We start from the raw sequence: 20976 nt of genomic DNA on the forward strand, positions 1-20976 counted from the left end.
TACAATGTAAAGCACTTTCTCCTCCCTCTCCCAAAAAAAAAACCTTACATTTGGCAGTTATTTTGCTAGTTTCTCTGTTCCAGGCTACTTTACGAACACTCGATATCTTTACAATTCCAAAGATATTGAGAGAAACTTGTGCAAATTTGGCATGGCTTTTCGTGGGGAAAAAGTTATTAAGGTTTAACTGAAAACTCCCTAAACCATCCAAAATAAGGGCTTAGCACTCAAGGCAGTGGTACTGGTCAATAACAATATGGGCTATATATAAACAGCGACCCAGGGTTCAGCTTTCTCCAAAGCTGTCCGTGTTCCTTCCAGAATGTAGTGGCTAGACGTCCTTTTTTCCTTTTTCAACGCCTTCTTTATGCTATAGGTCCGCGAATACTCCCAACTCGCGCAAAACAGGCTCTTTTCTTCTGACCATTAAAGAACATTGAATTCCCCGAAATTTTAAAAGCAACAACGATGTGAACTTTTGTGTGCTTCCGGCTATCTCCACTACTCATGATACCGTTGTAAGATGGCCGCATAACTTGGACTCAAATAGAGATAGACGCTCCGAGCCAACGATGCACATGTCCTCTTTCACTTTCGCTCACTCAGACCACTCAACTGCTCGCTTACCGATTCAGTTCGCTAACGCAGGAAAGCGCGAAGATTGATTAGTAAGGCTGATGCTGCTAAGTTTTCACTTCAGTTTATTGGAAACGGAAAGAAACGGGAAGGCAACTGACTTCAACACTGTCATAAGGATATTCGTTCCGCCCAGTGGACACTGATAATTCACTGGGTCAGTAGCCCGCGCTCTGGCTGTGGCGGTAAGTAACTCTCGGGCAAAGGAATTATGTAAAGAAAGTTCTCTACAGGTCCCCCTTCCTTTGCCCCGCCGGACAGTTTTTTCACCCAATAATATAATTTTAATCAATCCACTCTCTGCGTGCCCTTCCTTAGGATTCCCCCGCCCAAGTACCAGGGTAACCAATGAACACTTGAAAAGTTAGTTTCCAGTGCACCAACTCTTGGTGCTGGTGGTAGTATAGAGACACTGCAAAGGTTTCTGGCCGCACTACTCGGGTGCGTCCATATTTATTGCACACCTGTGTGAGTCTTTATAAAAGTGTGTGGCTGCCAGTTGTTGCATTTTTGCCAATAACGCGAAGCATTTTGGGACTTATAGTTTTAACATGATAACCAAAGAGCCCAAAGAATTACGAAGTGCTGTTTGACAAAAATGACGGGCCTGGTGTTCCGTTTAAGATATGACAAAATGCTGGTTTGAACCTGTGGTTTATGTTTCTGAGTATGAGTGTCTGTCTCCTTGCTCTGTGTTTGTCGGTGTTATTTGTGAGCCTCCATGTATACGTGTGATAGGACTAGAAAAAGTCAGACCTAAAGGCTTTGTTTTGCTTGTTAATCAGTGCGGGTGGCGTGTTGAATACATTCAGTTGTGTTTTTTTTTTATTATTAATTATAGTTTTTATACATTTTTGTCCTATGAATCCGTTACATGGGTATTCAACTTCTGTAAGCTGTTCCATATCAGAGGTAGAAGGAACCAATTAGCAGGACCACGGGAATTATTCAGCAGGAGAAGGCCGAATTATGCGGCAGGATTGAGTAAATTATGCGGCAAGAAAAAGCAAAGTATGCGGCATAATGCAGCACATTTCTTAATAGCATTCATTATTTTGAACTTTTTACACTTGTTAACACTGTCTGGGCATTGTGTGCACCTTATTAGTGCCAGTTTAATACCCAAATATAGAAATAAGTAACAGAAAGGTGACCAGTCAAACTTTCCAAAAGGCCTTCCACTGTGCGTCAACACGTGCTGCTGCGTTTTTAGGAACTTTTGAACCATTTAAGCTAGAACCAAATATTTTTTGTTAAAATTTGCAGATAATGCAGCAAGATGGATTATGTGGCAAATCTATAATTCTGTGAAAATAGCTGTGGCTGCACAATCGCATAATTCCATTGGCCCTCCCCATTAGGGATCATGACGTTGCGCCGCAGCTCTTATCCTTTGCGACTGGTGGACAGGGAGTGGTGTAATTACTATACAGATTTTGTAGATGTCTCCATAACCTGTGTCTCTATTTGGAGCTTTTAAATGAAAAGTTCAATTTAGCACATATAACCCAGTTGGTACTTCAAAAATGACAGCTAGTGAAGTCTTAAACCTTACAGGTTTTGTTTTCAAAATGTAATCATAGGAAAATCAATTAAAATAGTCCAAATCAGTAGGTTTGTGTTCAAAGCAAGTACAGATATCAAATAAAGAACTTAGTAAAGTTGAGGTTAGCTAAAGTACGAGCTTAAATTTGTGCAAAGCATTTAGTTAAGAAAAATAGCGTAGTCAACCATACGTTCCGTTTCAATAATGCAAGTGTTTGAGTTTACTGATGTTGCACATGATGTTCCTGGGTTTCACAAACCTGAAAGTCCTGCATGAGTGTTATTTGAACGAATGAATATACAGGGTCGGATTGGTAAAGTGGGCAATGGCCGAGGGGCTGGTATCGAAGTTCCACCTGTGGGCTGTTTTTATGGCAGCCTGGGGGCCGGTTTGGGCTGTGTCTGGTGTGTTCAGATGTCACCAGTGGCCCAGTGGGGCCCTGAGTGGCCTTTCTGGAAGCATATGGGTGTCCGTTACCTCCCTTTTGTCAATGGGCAGAGATGTTACTCCCTTTCTCTCGCTAGGCCGGCCAATTAACGTATGCATACTGAGCAGGGGCAGGGGCCTGAACAGAAGTGGCCTCACTTGTTTTCAGGTGTTTATAAAACTTCGCCAAAGCAGTGTTTTGCGAAAAGGCAATATGCGAATGTGGGTCACTTTTTTTTTTTATAGCGTGCCCTGGCCAATTTCTAATCCTAATCCAACCCTGGTGAATAAGTCTTTATTGTCGGTTGATTAAAGCCTTTACAGTTTACACTTTTAAACGTTGCCTGATATGTAGATAATCTAAAAGAGAAGATTAAGCTGCCAAAGTACATTACAAAATAATCAAAAAGAAACTTCTACATTATCTTGGATAATATACATTGTGCTAAGGATTAATTTTTTTTGTTTAGGTATATCTTATTAGTAGAAACTTAATCTTGAATAATTTGTTAACTCAATCAAAGTGTTTCAAGACTCTTTTGTAATTAATTGAGAATTGGGGTTAGTCAAATAATTGTCTCAAGAGATATTTTTCTCATGGGTGAGACTGATATGCATCCCTCCCCTAGAAGGATTCTGGTAAAAGGCCTGTCCGTTCACTACAGCTATACTGACACCACAGTCAGTCTTTCGTAACCAAGGCGGGGAGTGCAGGAGCTAGTTTTGAAAACAGGGATGATCTTCTGGTACCATTTCAACTTTAGTGCCTTTCTCTGGTATCTCATGGTTTCTTAATGGTAGACCCCTCAGTGTGTTTGTGTGATTTTCAAGCTTACTGAATGAAAGCCAATAGGTCTCACCTTTGGGACCTATTGGCTCTGCCAGTGATATTTAGCCATGTTTCACAGCAGCCGCAATGCAGTGCAGCGTGGCTAAACTTACTGACTGCCCCCCCCCCCCCCAAAGTTAGTTGCTGATCGGAGTTGGATTCCTAACGTAAAAGAAAATGCTGAAAAGCATTCTTTTTTTTTTAAAGCGGGTAAGTGGGATGAGCAAAACCAACACGAGGGAGGGTTGGGGGAATGGCAGAGCTACACTAGGGAGAGCCAATCGAATAGGGGAGCTACACGGGGAGGGCCAGGTGAATGGCAAAGCAGCACAGAGGAGGGTTGGCATCATGGCGAAGTAACAAGATGGAGGTTAGGGGGTACAGCAAAGCAACATAGGGCAGTGTGGGAAGGAAACAGCAAACCTACAAAAGTGGGAGGGTCAGGGAGAACGCCGAAGCAACAAGGAAGGGTACGCAAAAGCGACATGGGGGAGGGCAGGAGGTGATTCGAAAACAACAGGGGGTGGGGGAGTGAAAGCAACACAGGGCCATAACAGTGGGGAGTAGCAATGGGGAGAAGCACAAGAGGGTGTGGCGGTCATGGGAGAGATGGCTCAGACACATGCTCTAATGGAGTGCTTCAAACAAAATTAACAAGCATTGGCATAGCCAATAGGTCTCGCCTTTGGGACCTTATAAGTGTTTAGCCATGCAACAGTTGCATAACTAAATACTTATACGGTCCCAAAAGCGAGACCTATTGGCTATGCCAAGCAGCAGTGCAGCCGCGAAAGTGAAAGTAATCGCGGTAAAAGCGGCGCGCACATGCACTGTAGCTCTAGGCTGGCCTGGTAGCACTTTTTTGAGCCCTCTCAATAAGTCTCGCCAGACCAGCGCATGCGCTGGGTCAGGCGAGACCTAAAAATAGTGCTTTAAAAGCGAGCAGTCGAAGCAGCAATGCCCGCCTTTCAAAGAGATTGTAAAGAGGCAATGCTCTATGGCAGGGACAAAATGAGTTTGAGAAGCAGGCAAATAGTGTGAAGGAAAACTAACCAATAATAAGCAGTGGGCAGACTCCAAGCCCCTCATTGTTCTTGGTTAACTACAAAATGCCACACAACAGACAGCAAATGCGCAATCTAATATGATCAACCTAAAATTAGAGTACTAACAAGAAGATAAGTGCTAGGGGAGAGCAGGAGCCCACATCTACTGAGCAATTGTGAGGACCTTTCAATCCAGCACTGTGCAAAGTTGATGTTCACACCGTACTGTTGCATTTACACTCCTAGGCCACTGAACCTACCTATCATTACATATGCAAATAACACCCACAACAATATGAATATGTAAATTACTCCTAAATGTTGTACTGCAAATGTCTCTCGTCTCATCCATCACCTCTCCAAACTTCACCCAATCAGTGTACCAGGCTTGACGCTAAACAGTGTTTCTGTACAACAAGCTCCTGCTGCTCTGCAGAAAAGTAAATTCCATAATCAAACTGTGCCATTTCTGCTGACATAGACTCATACTAATTCATCTGGTGCAAATGTCGACTATAGGCTTCAATAAGTCTCCCAAATGTATTTATGTGCATTCACTGGAGGACCACACCGAAAGTCTACAAGAAATGAGCAACACCGAAGAAGTCATGAATTCTGATGTGCTTAAATTATAACCACATTTGATATTTCTGCTATGTTTAACATGCTTGTATTGGCCAGCCAAGTGTGCTGGGATTTAATAGCAGAGCAAAGTGCAAATCATTTGCTTAAGTACAAGCTTCAGTACATTGACTTTGGTCTTTTGAAAGTTTGTAAAGCAGACATTGTAAAGGAAGTGGCACCCTCTTCAGACTTTAGACCCCTCAATCATTGAAGCCAGCATCTGACTACCCCTGTCTTTCATTCTTTTGTCTTAGCTGTTAAGACCACTCTTTCTTATTGGTTTTCATTCTGACTTCACAAACTCGTAAGTATATAAATTCAAATTCACAGTCAAACAAAAATTCTGTGTTTTGTCACATTCTCAATATGTTTCTTGGTAAATCAAGCTTCTTTTGAACCATATATGTTGTACCTGGTCCTTTCTGCAGGGTCATCCCCAAACCTTTTGCCTTCTACCCACCTCTTCTTTTTGCTGAATTCGTTTTTGTGCTAAGGTGCTTGTGCTCTCTCCTTAAAACATGGTAGAATTGGCTTATACCCAATAAGCATATTTAATTTACTTGTAAGTCCCTAGTACAGTGGCACTAGATGTGCCAATGGCCTATAAATTAAATGTTACTAGTGGGTCTGCAGCACTGATTGTGCCACTCACTTAATTAGCCTTTTAAATGTGTCTCGGGCCTGCCATTGCAGAGCTGTGTGTGTAGTTTTAAGATGCCATTTCGACCTGGCAAAATAAATCTTTGCCAGACCCATACCTTCCTTTTTCTATCATATGTCACTCCTAGGGTAGGCCCTGGACAGCCCAGAGGGCAGGGTGCAATGTATTTCAAGTTGGGCATATACTTTTAAGTTCTACATGTCCTGGTAGTGAAACACTCTTACATTCGTTTTTTACTACTGCAAGGCCTCTCTCTCTCCCCATACAATAACTTTGGAGTTGCCTTGTTACATTTTGTAAATGTAATTTCCAAATTAGAAGAGATCACCAGTTGAAGTTTGATGTCCCTGGAATTCTAATTTAAAATTCTAACTTATGGTGAAGTTGGATTTTAAATTACAATTCTGGAAACATCACTTTTAGAAAGCTTGCCTTTTCTTGCCATAGCCATTTGGTGCCTGCAGCCTACCTCTAGTCACATGAATGGGTATAGTTGGCATTTGGGCTTTGTGTGTTCCCCCTAGACAGCCACACATGGGAGCCTAAGTGTGACTGGATGGGCCATCACTGGCAGATGGAAGGGAGGAGCTGGACCCAGCCTCGCTTACTTTCCTTTGAAAAAAGGTCCTATTACCCGGATTTACTTGTCACAATAGAAACAAGCATTTGCAATGCAATAGGGCTCGCCTTTGCGCGAGTTTGAGCTATTGACATTGCAAATGATAATGGCTTTTATTTTTGTTTTCAAAACCTAAATAAAAGGCATAGTCATTTACAATGCCAATAGCTTAAAGTCGCGTAAATGCGAGACCTATTGCATTGCAAATGCTTGTTATTCTTACACTGGGGAAAAACAAAATTGCGCTATACAACTTGAATATTATTTCAAATCCCAGCTGTGGTATGTGAAGAGAAATGAATATGAAGGATTGCAGACTTAAATCAATCCAGTGATGATTTCAAGATGAAACATGAATATTTAGAGGTGGTAAAGGAACAGAATAAAGGTCAAATTTCCACATGGGATGAGATGCTACCTTGTTGCACCTTCTGCATGAGATTTAGAGATTCACTTATTTAATGAGATGTCACCTCGCTGCATCTTCAGCAACGAGTTATTGCAGCGCAATATCTCGACTGGTTGAAAGGCTTGGACAGCCGCGACCTGCAAGTTATTAGATCTTCGCAGCCAGCGCATTATCGAACTGAGCAATACTTCTGAAATACTGCTTGTAGCCATGATGTCTGTCCATTGGATGCCCAAGCCCGAGTTACAAAGGAGGGGGCTATCTAAGAGGTGAACCTTGCAGTGAAGGCATGCATCCCCGTCCCCCGCCCTTTCCCCACCCCTCCTCCACAACAGTGCGAATGTCCCAGTGTACCTGCCCCTGGCACAAAGGGAGAAAGAAAGACAAGGGGGTGTAAAGTAGATGGAAGGAGAAGGAAGGGAATACAGTAAAAGTGGTCGTGACGTGAGAACACAGGTAGCACAGGGTAAAAGGAGATCCAAAAGGAGAGGGCATTGGTTAGAGAGGTGGGGGAGAGAAACTAGTGGAGAGGCAGTGGATATGTAGAATGTGAGAAACCGAGGGAAAGGGCGAGAAAATATGGGGTATGAAGCATAAACAGAGGAGGGGGAGAACAGACTAAGATAGAGAAGGTGGGTGAGGAGGGACAATGAGGAAAGGGGAGCCAGGAGGAGGCAGAGAGTAACACGCTGAGGTATCCAGCCAGGGAGAGGGAGAGGGAACAGTGAAGGGGAGAGTTACAGTACGGGAGGAAACAATTATAGCGGGGACGGCAGTAGAGTCTGAGAAAAGGAGATCGAGGGGGAAGATATAAGGGAAAAAGCGATCGCTTTCACTTTCGCGATTGCTTCAAAAACAAAGAAACCTGCGAGTGGTGCGCGCGCGCCACAGCGAGCCATATGGTTTTAATTATCGCGCCCATGTCTGGGCACGATAATTGAAACCAAATGGCAGGAATGCGCGTAATAGACACTAATAGGCCATGGGCGGAGCAATGCGCTCGCCTTTGGCCTATTGTGTGCTATCTTTTAAAAAAACACGTAGGCAAAGGCCAATAGCAGGCCACAAAAGTAAAAACACACGCATAAGCGTGTACAATTCCAGGGTCCGTTTCGGAACCCCGGACAAAAGGACTTTCGCTGCGCAAGCAGTGCTGAGCACTGCATCGCTTGGCGCGAGACCTAAAAACCATTGGAAGCGCAACCGAGACTCATATTCCTGCGGCTGCGGCATGAAAACAAAAAATAAAAATTTCTGTGACTCTTGCCAACTCCCAAGAAGTATGATGCCTCATGACTGGCTTGATTTCAGCATGTGATTTAAAGTGAAGGCGGTTTGGATTATGATGCATGCGACTTGAAATTGGTAACCAAGGTGAATGTTACTCTCAGAAGTAAGAGTGGGCGCCTATGCTGCTCAAGACCTCTAGTGTGATTGATATCATCCATTCCTTCTGTACTTATGAAAGGACTTTTGTGTTCAAATGATACACTGATTAGAATGTCCCCGTTTGTCCTCCTAATAAAACGTGTAAAGATTAAGCTAATACTGTCCTGGAAAAAGGTGGTAGAAAATATATGTATATCCACTGAAATGTGCGTTGACTGGGTTTTTCCAGTTTGGTGCTATACACCGAAAGGAGAAAAGAAATCAAATTTGGCTGGTGGACGTGTTTTTTCTGGACCGATCCGTGTTGGATGTATGGAATGTGCAAATAATGGTATGTGAGATTAAAGTATGGTTTAGAAGAGCTTATGTGGTTATGTTGTATTTTGTAGTGAGATGGTTTTTGTTTTTAACAAATTAATGTATTTTGTCTATCATAATAGAAGAAAAATCACGTTCAAATGATGTATATAAATAATGATGTGAAAAAATTGATCCGGACCTGTTCATGGTGCAATTTTTCCAGTTTGATAAGTACATCAGGGTAGTAGGACCTTTTTTCAAAGCATTGTGTTGTCCCCCGGTCCTAAGCCTGACAATGTAGGGGGGTCCTGTTTTTCCCAGCCTCACTTACACCTGAATAGTCTGACTCTCGTTTTAAGTATTACTTCATTTGCCATAAAATTATTAGAACTAGAGCTCCACCTTCCCACCCAGGCTATAATATTGATGTAAAGGGCAAACAGGATGGAGAGCGAGGAAGCATTTCATGAGCACATCACCTCAAAAAGGGGTAGGTTTAAATGGACAGTATTACCCTGAAATCAACGCTCCAACCCCATCCACTGACCCTCATTTTCCCACGTTTTGCAGACACATCACCTGCAAAAATGGGTAGCCTTAAATCGCCTGGTCCGCTGTCGAACTCAGCCCAGATCAGATGGAAATAGCCGATAGCTGGACACTTGCAAAATGTTGGAAAACAAAAAATATATTGTAGTTCTTGACCTCTGCCTTCTACTTTCAGATCAAAGGAAATTTGCTGGGAGGCTTGTAGCAAATCAACAGCAGTTTTCTGAATTACATCCAGATGCCCAATATCTAAATACCTACCTCAGTGACTGAACGTCTACAGTGCTTGGAATATTATGCCGTAAGCACAAGGCTAAGTCACAAAAAACACAATGTCCCTATTGAACTGTTCCTCAAGGACTGATTTTGTTAAAGTGATTACTCCAGAGAGCCTGTTAGGTTTCTTTCCTGTGGAATGTGCCCACAGGGTGTAGGCATTGTCGCGGGCCCTGCGGACACTTTCTAGACCAGTTGTAGTCTGATTGTTGAACTGCAGAGACTGGGACATCTGCAAAACGTCTGACTAAACAGTCCTTTCCTTCTAAATATCCTCCTCATAATTATCATCTTCCTGTATTATAACTCCAGTTTAATTACAGTGCAGCTCCGTACATGAATTTGAAATGCTTGCTGCTGTTCCTTGCCAAACTAAAAATCCTAGACAGAGACAGTGAGTGAACTTTCTCACAGATCCAAATGAGGCCTGGCACTGGTTGGGACATTGGGCAGTGTAAGAAAGTGGGTTATTAGTTGAGAGGGGTGGACGCCCCACTCAAATAACCAACTCAATCCTTGTCTGACTGAACCACAAAAATCACCACATTAACCTGTGCTTAAATGTCTAGTAGATTGGCACAAAAGCTGTCCGGCTTAACTTTGAGGCAGTGTGTGAAGTATTTAGGTAGTCCTCAAAAAGTAATAAAGTGGAAAACCAACACAAGAAATGTCTCAATCCACTTTAGAAAAATAGAGTACATTTTAATAAACACGAATATAAAATGATCAAAATCATGGACCAAGGAAAAGTCACGTGTTCAAGCCAACCACAATGGAGCGCAGTCCTGCTGAAACCTTATCAAGTCCACAAGAAGAGTTCCGCTCACATTGGAGGGGGCAGCAAGGAGGAGGCCTTTAGCCCGAGGAGCAGGTTGTGCTTCGCAAATGTTCATTGCTCTAGCACGAAGCACGGGTCCTCACTGGAGCTTCACATTGGTAGTTGTCCAGGTCTGATGCTGTCGGAGTAAAGAGCAGGTCTGCTGGAGCTTTGCGTTGGTAGTGTTCTTGGGCGGTCGATTCTGGGCCCGAAAAGGTCACTTGACAGTCAGTAGGAGCCTAGACTTTAAGGTTTCCACCTTTTCATGGGCAATTGACACTGATTCCAGCAAATGGTCAATGACCTGTGGAGCACTTCTTAGGGATGTGGACGCATTCCAGCAGCAGGGCCCAGGCAAGTCCAGACTGATTCAGTTGGTGCTGAGTAGTTGAGGGCAGCCTCTGAAAGCTTATGTCCCTGTAACTCACACAGATGTCCGCCAACTCACCCTTGGAGTCAATCTAGGTAGCCAGTGATCAAGGTAAACAGGTCCTATCATCTTCCTTCTTTAGACAGCAAGGCAGTCCTTTCAGCATGATGGCAGTCCTTCTTCTGAATTTTTCACTGGTCAAGGAGTGTTCAGATGAGAGGCACCAAAGGTCCCATTTCTATACCTGGTGCCGGCCTTTGTGCGGGAGAATTCTTGTTCTAACTCCAAAACTTGTTTTGATCCTGGCTCTTAAACTCCAGGATGATCAAGGCAAGGGCTTTCCTAGCGTCATGTTACTTTGTGCTTGCTGAAGGCAGAGCCCTTTGAAATGTAATCAGGGTGGGATACAGCTCTTCCCCAGTCATCATGTCAGGAAGAATCTCTCCCCTCAAACCTTGACTTGCCTTGTCCTATTGTCTGGAAACAATACATAGCTTACAACAGTACAGTGTGTTGGGACAAAATATTGAGTTGGTAATATCGACTGGCAGAAATATTGAGTCAAAAATATTGTGACATGAAAATATCGTCAGCAAGAATATCGTCAAGAATATCTATTTTAAGGTAAATAATATAGATTTTTAAAATATCACAGCCATTAATATTGATTCCAAAAATATAGTTGGTTATAATATTGTTTTTAAATTATTGTTATGTATTTTGGTATATATTTTAAATGTATGTGATGTAATTGTTCTGTATAATTATTGTTTTTTAATGTATTTGTAATTTATTTTAGTAGTTATTAACTTTAAGTAATTTTTATTTTTAGTACCGTAGGTGGTTGTGGGTGTTGAGGGGCACAGGGTGGAAACTAATTTAATTTTAATCAATTAGTGATTAATATTCAATATTATTTTTTAATTAATTATGTTAATAGTGTAATTAAAATGTTTGTGGGTTGTGGGGATTGTAGGGGTACAAGGTGGGAATTAGTTTAATTTAAAATATGTAATTGTTAATAATTATTTAAATGATAATTATGTTAATTGTATTTTATTTTAGGTGTGGGGTATGAGGTTTATACGGGTACAGTGTCGGAAGTACATTAATTAATAATATTTTTATTTAATAATGAGTAATTTATAATTAATGTTAATTGCGTAATTACATTTTTTAACTAAATTTTAGTTGGTTTTGGTTATGTGGAGTATATGGTAGGAAGTAAATGAAATTTTAATTAGGTTAGAAATTATTTTTTAATTGATAATTTATTAAAGTTAACATTTATTATTTTAATTTTTTTATTAGATTGTAGGAGTGTTTTGTATATTGTAGGGGTATATTGTGGAAAGTAAATGTAGTATTGTTTATGTATTGATTAGTTTGATAAATATTTGTTAATAGTGTAAATTAGCTTTTTAAAGTTCATTTGTAGGTGTTGCTTGTAAGTTTTGTAGGAGTTTATGGTGGGTGGTAACTATTTTTTTTAATAAATAACTTTTGTAAATGTTTATAAAAGATTTATATGAAAATTATTTTGAGATTAACATTTTTTATGTTTTAATTATTTGTGATTATATATTTAACATTATAATATGTATTTATTTAAGTAATTTTGTTTATGAAATATATGTGTTTTTTTTAATATTTATATTTAATTTTTTGTTTTTGAAATTATTTTTTTGTTTTGTAGAGAATTGTTTGTTTCTAATGTAGAACTGACTACAGTGGAAATAATATACATTTTTTCCAACTGCAATCCAACACTTTCCCTACTGTTGCACCTTTTAGAGTGGTAATAGTACATGGGACCCCTCCACAATCCAACACTTTCCCTACTTTTGCACTCATTGGAGTGGGAATAGTACATTATATCCCTCCACAATCCAACACTTTCCCTACAGTTGCACATTTTGGAGTGGGAATGGTACATTTAATCTCTCTGTAATCTAAATTTTTTCCTACTGTTTTAATTGTAGTCCTTTGCAATACAATATTATACCTAATTTTGCATTTATTCTAGTGACAGTACTAAATTATACCTATTGTCTATTTTTGTATAAATCGTAGTGGGAATTTTATATGTAGTACATGTAATATTTAATAATTTATATTGTTTTGGTTTATATCATTGTTTGTTTATTTAAAATGATGGTTTGTATTTGTAAAATATTTTTATAAAATTGTAAAAAAAACATTGTTTACTTTTTTATTTTAATTAAAGTTGGTTGCCTTTTAAATATTTAGTGTTGTGTGTGTGTGTATATGTGTGTGTGTGTGTGTGTGTATATATGTGTATATATATATATATATATATATATATATATAATTCTTACTTTTGTAATTTTAACTAGATATATATTAAATATATGTGTGTGTTTAACTTTTTTAAAGTAAGGGTATTTGCTATATTTGTTACAGTATACAATAAATATATATAATTTTTATTAAATTAATGTTAATATTTGATATATTTTATTTGTAATATTTTAAAATATATATATTCACTTAAAAAACCATAGGTTTCACACATGTTATAGTTATCTGGACATTTCCCTCGTAAAAAACCAATGAAATTCCCCCGTTATAGTTAGTGCAGGCAACTATAACTCACGCGACCGCAATCCTCTGCTGATGACGTCAGATATTACATCACTGATGACATGTGTCTTTCTGAAAAATAAATATTTGTAATATATGTATAGCTAAAGATTAATGGAAGAAGACATGGGTAAATAAGTGTCTAAATACAGTGATGTAATATCTGACATCATCAGCAGAGGATTGCGGTCGCGTGAGTTATAGTTGCCTGCACTAACTATAACGGGGGAATTTCATTGGTTTTTTACGAGGGAAATGTCCAGCTAACTATAACATGTGTGAAACCTATGGTTTTTTAAGTGAATTTGCAAGGTTTTTTAAATGCTAATTCCTAACTATAACATGTGTGAAACCTACGGTTTTTTAAGTGAATTTGTACAGTTTTTTTAAATGCTAAGTTATGTATTTATTAATATATATATTTTTTTTCAGGTTGTTCACCGTGCGCGCACCGAACGCCCACGATGCGTTGTGCGTGCGTTTTCGCCCTGGGGGGTCCTTCAGTGACCCCCTGACAAAGGCTAGGGGGTCAGGAACTGTCCACCCTGCCCCCTTTTCACGTTCTCCACCTTTGTTTTTCACTGCCTGAGACTGCGAGAGACAAAATGGCGGCCGACACTTCTTGATTTCGACCGATTCGAATGTTTACTGACATCTAACAACCAATCAGAATTCCGCTCGCGCACGGCAGTGTGCGCGTACGGTATGCTTACCGTACGCGCACGATGCGCGCCTATAGATATATATGTACTTTTAACTGCAATTTTCTCAGGAACTACTGAACAGATTGACTCTAGATATCCAAAAGGCACGTCCCTGACTTGAGGACTACCTCTATGCCAAATTTGAAGTAATTCTGTTCAGCCGTTCGGGCTGTACCTTGGACTAAAGGTCCCTATGGAAAAATGCATGGGGAAAACGCGTTTTGGGACTCCCCTTTTTTCTCTGCCCCCGCTTGACGAATCCCCCCGAGACTTTCAGGGTAGGAGCGGAGCGGAGCGCCCCACCTATTTTGAAAAATTCCCGAGGATTCATCAATCGGCGCCAAAGTTATTCCAAATAGAATGTTGCGGATTTCCTATGGAAACACGGTCCTAACTATAACTATCTACTGGCGACCGCCAGTAGATAATATATATACCAATATGTATTATTTAATACAATATTATAAATCTGTAGTAGATATTTTTGTCTCAATTTTGTTGATTGATATTTTGGACCTCGATATTTTGTCAGTGAACCAATAGTAGAGCCATTCTTAGTCTTGTGACCCATACCACTTGCAGAAAGGCACGGTTTGTTTGTGCAAGAAAATGGCAACTTTCTAAAAGTGGCATGTTCATAATGTACCTTAAAATCCGACTTCACCATTAAAGAGGATTTTAAATGACATTTAATTAGTCATGCTGTTTCCACTCAATCTGGTCCCAGATTGAACCTAGCACTTGCTAAATGTAATCAGTTTACCCAGTGATAGTCTATGGCAACGATTGGCCTTACAACAGTGAAAAACAGCTTTAGAATTTTGTCACTGTCAGGACATGTAAAACTTAAATACACATGTTCTTGATTTTAAATTCCATGCACCTTGCCCTAGGAGTTGTTAGGGCCTACCTTAGGGGTAACTTATTAGTATTAAAGAAGAAGGTTTAGGGCTCGCAAACCATTTGCCAGATTAAAATGGCAGTTTAAAACGGCATTAGGGGCTGCAGTGGCAGGCCCGAGACATGATTTACAGTGTTGCTTTAGTGGTTGGCACAATAAGTACTGCAGTACCACTAGTAGCATTTAATTAACACGCTCTGGGTACAGTTAGTACCATATACCAAGGACGTACAAGTAAATTAAATATACCAATTAGATGTAAGCCTATTAACCATGTTTTAGAGAGAGAGTACATGCACTTTACCTATGGTTAGCAGGGAAAAAGTTCCCAAATTCCTAAAACCCAACAAAAAGGAGTTCAGTAAAGTAAGACCGAGGAAACGAGCCATAAATGATAAACGACCTTGAATATGTGTGAACAATGAACAGGTGGAAAATGTTTGATTTCAAGAATGCACTGTTGAGCAACAATCTGAAGAGGACAAGGACAGCCACTTTCTTGGTAGACTTGCATGCAAGGGTGTGCACCACCTCCCTGATGGGCACCTTAAAAAAGAAGACCGCTCGCTGGTGCACTCTCAAGCTGATATTAACAGATTATTTACTGACTATTGTGCCCTATGATATTCACATCCTTCGGTGAGCAAGGACAACATCTGATGCAACTGTTTGCGTGGGACCACAATCAACAGATCCATGTCTGAATAAACAATAGTACTTAACATCCTATTGATTCTCTCTGAGATCCGACATGCAATATCACAGCTGGCTGGTTAAAAATACGAGGCAACAGTGGCCTACCCACATAGCTTTATGTAACTTACCAAGAGGTGTTGATACCTCATCTATATTAATTATAGGAGGAAGATAAAAATACGGACACTCTACATCCCACAACCCGGGAAGCTACTAAAGTGGCTTTCCCTAAACCACAAGCAACCTATCCTTGTACTGAACATTGTCAAAGCTTAACCTAGTGTCAGAACCCCTTTCAGAGGGCACACAAGGGATACTGGGCCCAACTGTAGTAGTTGAGCCCTCTTACTGCTGATTTTCCGGTGCCCGACCCACTATGGATCCTGAGCAACTGAGCCAAGTACCCCTTCTGCACTTGACTCTTAGTGGCAGCCATGTAGTCAAAGGCTTCCTCAGGTGGGAAGTGAGCAACTGGGCCAAGTGCCCCTTATGCACTTGACTCTTAGTAGTTGCTGTGGACATGTAGTTAAAGGCTCCGTTAGGAGGGAAGTGTGAATACTGGCAAATGTACACATCTCATAAATCCAAAGTACGCACAGTACGAACAATACATTTGACCAGTCCAATACTTACTTTTCTAAGAACAAGAAGTATTTTATTTTTAACTTCACACATTCAAAGGAGTAACAACATTCACAAGCAGTAGCACAGTCCACTTAAGGTCGGGGCTCTAGTAGGTGTCAGGCACATCCCTGTCCCTAATGCTCACTTATAACGTGGTTGGGGTTTATTCCCCATTCACTGGTGGCCGCATCCAGAGATTGCTCTTTAATAGGCAGTACTCAAAAGTTCCACTGTGACACTTAGAAAGTAGTCAAAAGTGTCTACGGTGTCGCAGCAAATCCTCCCGGGGTCCTCAGGCCCAGTTCAAGTCCTGCAGCTCATAAACATTAGACGGTACACCCATGAGTTTAGATCCTGCTTGGAGAAGAGGCACGCTCGGCCTGTTCTCACCAGCGACCGGAGCAGCAGCTTCCAGCTCACAGTGACTCGGTAAGTAAATTTCTCCCCAGCGAGAGGAGTGGAGGGGGGAGCTTGATGTGGGAGGGTCAATTTTAAATCCTTCAGCTGTTTACTGAACTCCAGCGAGGGTGCAACATCCTCCTCTGCATACTCCCTGCCCATTGGGGTCAGTCAGACAGATCTCGTTGGGCAGTCACAGCCCGCTGGTCACAGCCTCACTGTAGTCCCAGGAGATGGCCTGAAATGCTTGCCAAGTTGCTACCAGCAGCCCCTCTGGCATACGAAGTTACTTCGGTATCAACGTAGACTCCTCCGGTGTAGTCGCTCACACCACAGCTGCCACTACTGGCATATATGGTTGCAGCTAAGGCGCTCACGAGTCCTGGCACGCTGGTCACACAATTATTTCAATGGGACACCCTCTGGCATACAAGGTCATCGCTATGAGGCAATACGATCTTGGTGGTCCCCGCATAACACTCTTTGGACGGCTCAGTCTGTTGCTTCCCTCTCCTGCCATATCCGGTCTTTCTGAAAACAATCCTGCACACGGGCTACCACCTGATCTGTGCACAGCAGAATCCTCACATCTTGCACAGGGAGTCCTCGCGGTAGGGCTCCCCACTGGACCTCACTCTCTTCCTCGCAGGGTACGCTGGCCTTGGTAATCAGGCAGGCTCTGGTGCTCCAGTTCCAGGGTAGGTGATCTTTGCTTCCCCCTGGGTGACGTCCCCTCACCCAGCTGGGAGACTAACAGGCCTTGGCTCCCAGTCCTGGTCTCAGGCAGAAGTCTTGCAGAACTTCGTCCCCCCCCCCCCCGCCCCCTCCCCCCCTCCTCACGCAGCCCATCTGGCTGCTTGGCAGATGACTAAAATGGGGGTCTCATCCTCCCCTTCTTTTAGTCCTTTTCCAGATGTCAAGTGTGATTTAGGGTCTGAGTCTTTAATGTTTTATATTGGGGTTCTTCTTCTTTTGAAGTATACATTTCTCATTTTGTTCTGTCCTCCTGAAAGGATATCTGTCACAGCAGACAAGCCTCCAAAGATGATTGACCCACAGCACCATTGATTCCCTTATAAGCCCCATCTTCTTTCCTGAGAAATGTCCTGGCCTCTTTCTTTTAATCTGTCAAAGAGCAACCTTTGAAGTGTGAAGGGAGAGTCCCTTCCTCCAATGTGTCCCACCCAGCTCACAGGATTGCAACAATACACATCTGTCTGGGGTGGATTCCTCTCCTCTTCATGTCTTCACCAGGCAGGCCTGGACATCCCAAAATGGAAGCTAGGGTCCCCCATGTAATGTACCACTGCACGCACACTTGCACTCACTGTACTTTTCCAGCACACTTAGTCTTCAGTACTGTTATTTCCATGCACCATGCCACTACAGCCACACATGCGTTCAGCAAACACATTGAGTCTCAATGCGCTGCTCAGTACTGTGACCTTTCTGTATTGTACCAGGGTGTGCAGTTTAGAAACGCACACTCTACCAGCACGCTCACTCACCATGTGCGTGCTGCACAACATTTCACTTCACCATTCATACACCCAGCACGATCCCATTGCGCATGCACTGCACAGCACCACATCTTTCATGTCATGCATTCCTCGTAAGCATACAGACACTTGGCACATGCACTAATCCCACTTGTACTACACAGTTCTGCTCTGTTTCCGTACTGTACTCTTCCCAGGCACACATACATCCAGCGGAGAGTCACTACTCTGGCATTACACAGCACTCCACATCTACCAGATGTAGGTCATGGGTGAGTTAAGCACACAACAGCAGAACTTTTAAAAGGGTGAGTGAGCCTGTAGACGTGACACAGGGTAAAAAGGGCCTATTCACTCCTTATGGTCTCTACACGGCGTACTTCTACCACCATGCTCATGCTGCTTATCTCTTGTAATGTCCCACTTTGTGGCTCTTAAAACAAGTCACCACTTGGACTTAGAAGGGCTTCCTTGCCTTCTCTTCTCATGATGCTCCTTACTGGACACACCACTCCCATTCCTGTGTTTCCTGGGCCCTACTCGAGTCACATGAGAATTACCCTGCCCTTAATCTCTGGTTTGGAATCCGTCTGGGGAGAGTTATTTTTCCCATTTGGCTTAGAACTGTGCTGCTCTAGCCCTTTGTGAGCTCTGTTAGCCAACCACTTAGCTAGCACTGCAAGTTTTGTTATGTCCCCCCTGTCGTATCAGACAGGTATTGCCTAAGTGGGGTAGAGCACTACTCCTTCAGTCACTCTGTCACCATCGGCTGGTTAAGGTACTGAAAATCCTTGGCCTCAATCCCTCGTACCCACTCATTCTAGTCACGTGATACACCATGAATACAAGTCCAAATGAAACACCATCCGCTCTCTTGCAGTCACAGAACCTCTGCAGGCATTGTGCTGGCTTCTTCATACGCTCATGGACCATCTTTGAATGTTGACTATCCCTTCCAGTGGCATTCACTCGATCAAGGCGCTGTCTTGGTAGCCAAAAACAACCCTGAACTCGGGCTACGGCCCAATCGGTGCACAGCTGAATCCTCCTTCCTTGCACAGGGAGTCCTCATGATAGGACTCCCGACTGGTCCTCGCTCCCTCCAATCGTCTGGTCTTCCTCACAGGGCACACTGGTCTTTGGGAAGCAGGCAGGCGATGTTGCTGCAGGGCAGGTGATCTTGGTTTTCCCTGAGTGATGTCCCCTTACCCAGCAGGGAGACTAGCTGGCCTTGGTCCCCAGTTCTGGCCACAGGCAGAAGTCTTGCACAGCTTCCCCTCTTCACACAGCCCGTCTGGCTGCTCGGCTGATGACACATTTTGAGGTTCCCAACCTCCCCTTCTTATAATCCTTTGCCAGACACCAAATGTGAAGTAGAGTCTGGTTCTTTGAAGTTTTATGTTTGGGTTCTGCTGCTCTTGACATGTACATTTCTCAAACAGTTTCTGTCACAGCAGGCAAGACTCCAAAGCTGAGTAACCTACAGCACCATTCATGGTAGTGGCCAGAGTTCACACCTGGATGTCAGCTACAGTAATATGTGCATTAAAAGGTTAATCCCAGGTTCGCAGTCCTACTCTTTATGATTGTTTTATCAATCCCAACTCCCTAGCTGAGACGTCTCCAGGCACCCTTCTTGTGATCTATCACTGAATCAAAGAGCAACCATTTGAAGTGCAAAGGGAGAGTCCCTTCCTCCAGTGGGCCCCACCCTGCTCACAGTAATTCAGTAATACACATCTGTCTTTAAGGATTTCTCTCCCCCTCATATTGGGCAGGCCTGAGCTTCCCAGAATTAGGGGTGGGTGGAATTTTTTATTCTGCTGGTGAATTGGAGCAATTAATAGTCAATTACGCCGTTCCGGTGGCAGAATTAAAACAGAAGTGCAATGCATTTAAATGGGGCTGGAAGAGGGAGCAGTCCATCTATGTTTAAAAAACACTGCAGAATAATCTTTAATCTGCAGTGATTTTTAAACATAGAGGAACTTCTCCCTCTTCCAGCCCTGTAAAGTACCAGTGCAGTGCATACCCATTGGCGCACTTGTATATGTATGTAAGGGCACTGAGGGGGATGCACTGAAGTGGATACCCTTTGGTGCCCTTACATAATTAAGTAAAGGCACCAAGGGGTATCACAGCACTACAGTGGAGGGCATACCCCTTGTTGCCTTTACATACACCCTTAAATACTTATGTAAGGGGACCGAGGCGTATGCCCTGCACTATAGTGCAGGGCATACCCCTTGTTGCCTTTACCTAAGTATGTAAGGGCACGGGGGTTATGCACTGGAGTGGATAACCCTTGGTGTCCTTACATGAATATTTAGGGACACCGAAGGGTATGCACTGCATGACAGGGCAGTACACACCCCTTGTTGCCCTTACATATGCCGTTAAATACTTATGTAAGGGGACCGAGGGGTATGCCCTGCACTCCAGTGTGCTGCATACCCCTCAGTGCCCTCACAGAAGTATGTAAAGGCACCGAGGGGTATGCACTAGAGTGGATACCCCTCAGTGCCCTTACATGCTTATGTTAGGACATTGAGGGGTATGCACTGCATTACAGTGCAGCACACACCCCTTGTTGCCCTTACATACGCCCGTACATACTCCCTTCAATACTTATGTAAGGGGACTGAGGGGGATCCACTCCAGTACATACCGCTTGATGCCCTTACATGAGCATGTAGGAGCACCTAGGTGTATGCACAGCACATTGCGGTGCCCACTCTGCCCCTTCGCAGAATTGAGCAAAATATTCATTTAATTTCTTGGAATGAAACCCCACCAATTCCTCCCACCTCCAGCCAGAATGGAACTCGGGGTCCTCCATGTAATGTACCATTGTAGGCACACTTGCACTCGGAACACTTTCTCAGCATACTTACTCCCCGGGACTATCACCTCCATGCACTATGCCACTACAGCCGCACATGCATTCAGCACATATATTCAGTCAGTGTGCACTGCTTTGTACCCTAGCCTTTCTGTATTTTACGAGGGTGTGCTGTTTAAAAACACATACTGTGCCAGCACACACACACCA

At 42.6% G+C, this 20976-nt stretch overlaps 1 protein-coding gene across 3 annotated transcripts in view; it reads left to right on the top strand.

Annotated features, from left to right (window-relative positions):
- Window positions 1-621: 621 nt before the first annotated feature.
- The window catches only part of NEDD1 (NEDD1 gamma-tubulin ring complex targeting factor), a 307814-nt gene continuing 287459 nt past the window's right edge, over window positions 622-20976 (top strand). Inside the window, exon 1 of one of the 3 annotated variants that reach the window (XM_085653831.1) lies at window positions 622-821. The gene's annotated coding sequence lies outside the window, so the exon portion shown is untranslated. The remainder of the gene's footprint in view (window positions 822-20976) is intronic. The other 2 variants (XM_085653833.1, XM_085653832.1) reach the window with 2 other exon arrangements.

Source organism: Triturus cristatus, chromosome 4_1 (assembly GCF_964204655.1).
Source record: "Triturus cristatus chromosome 4_1, aTriCri1.1, whole genome shotgun sequence".
Taxonomy (NCBI): domain Eukaryota; kingdom Metazoa; phylum Chordata; class Amphibia; order Caudata; family Salamandridae; genus Triturus; species Triturus cristatus.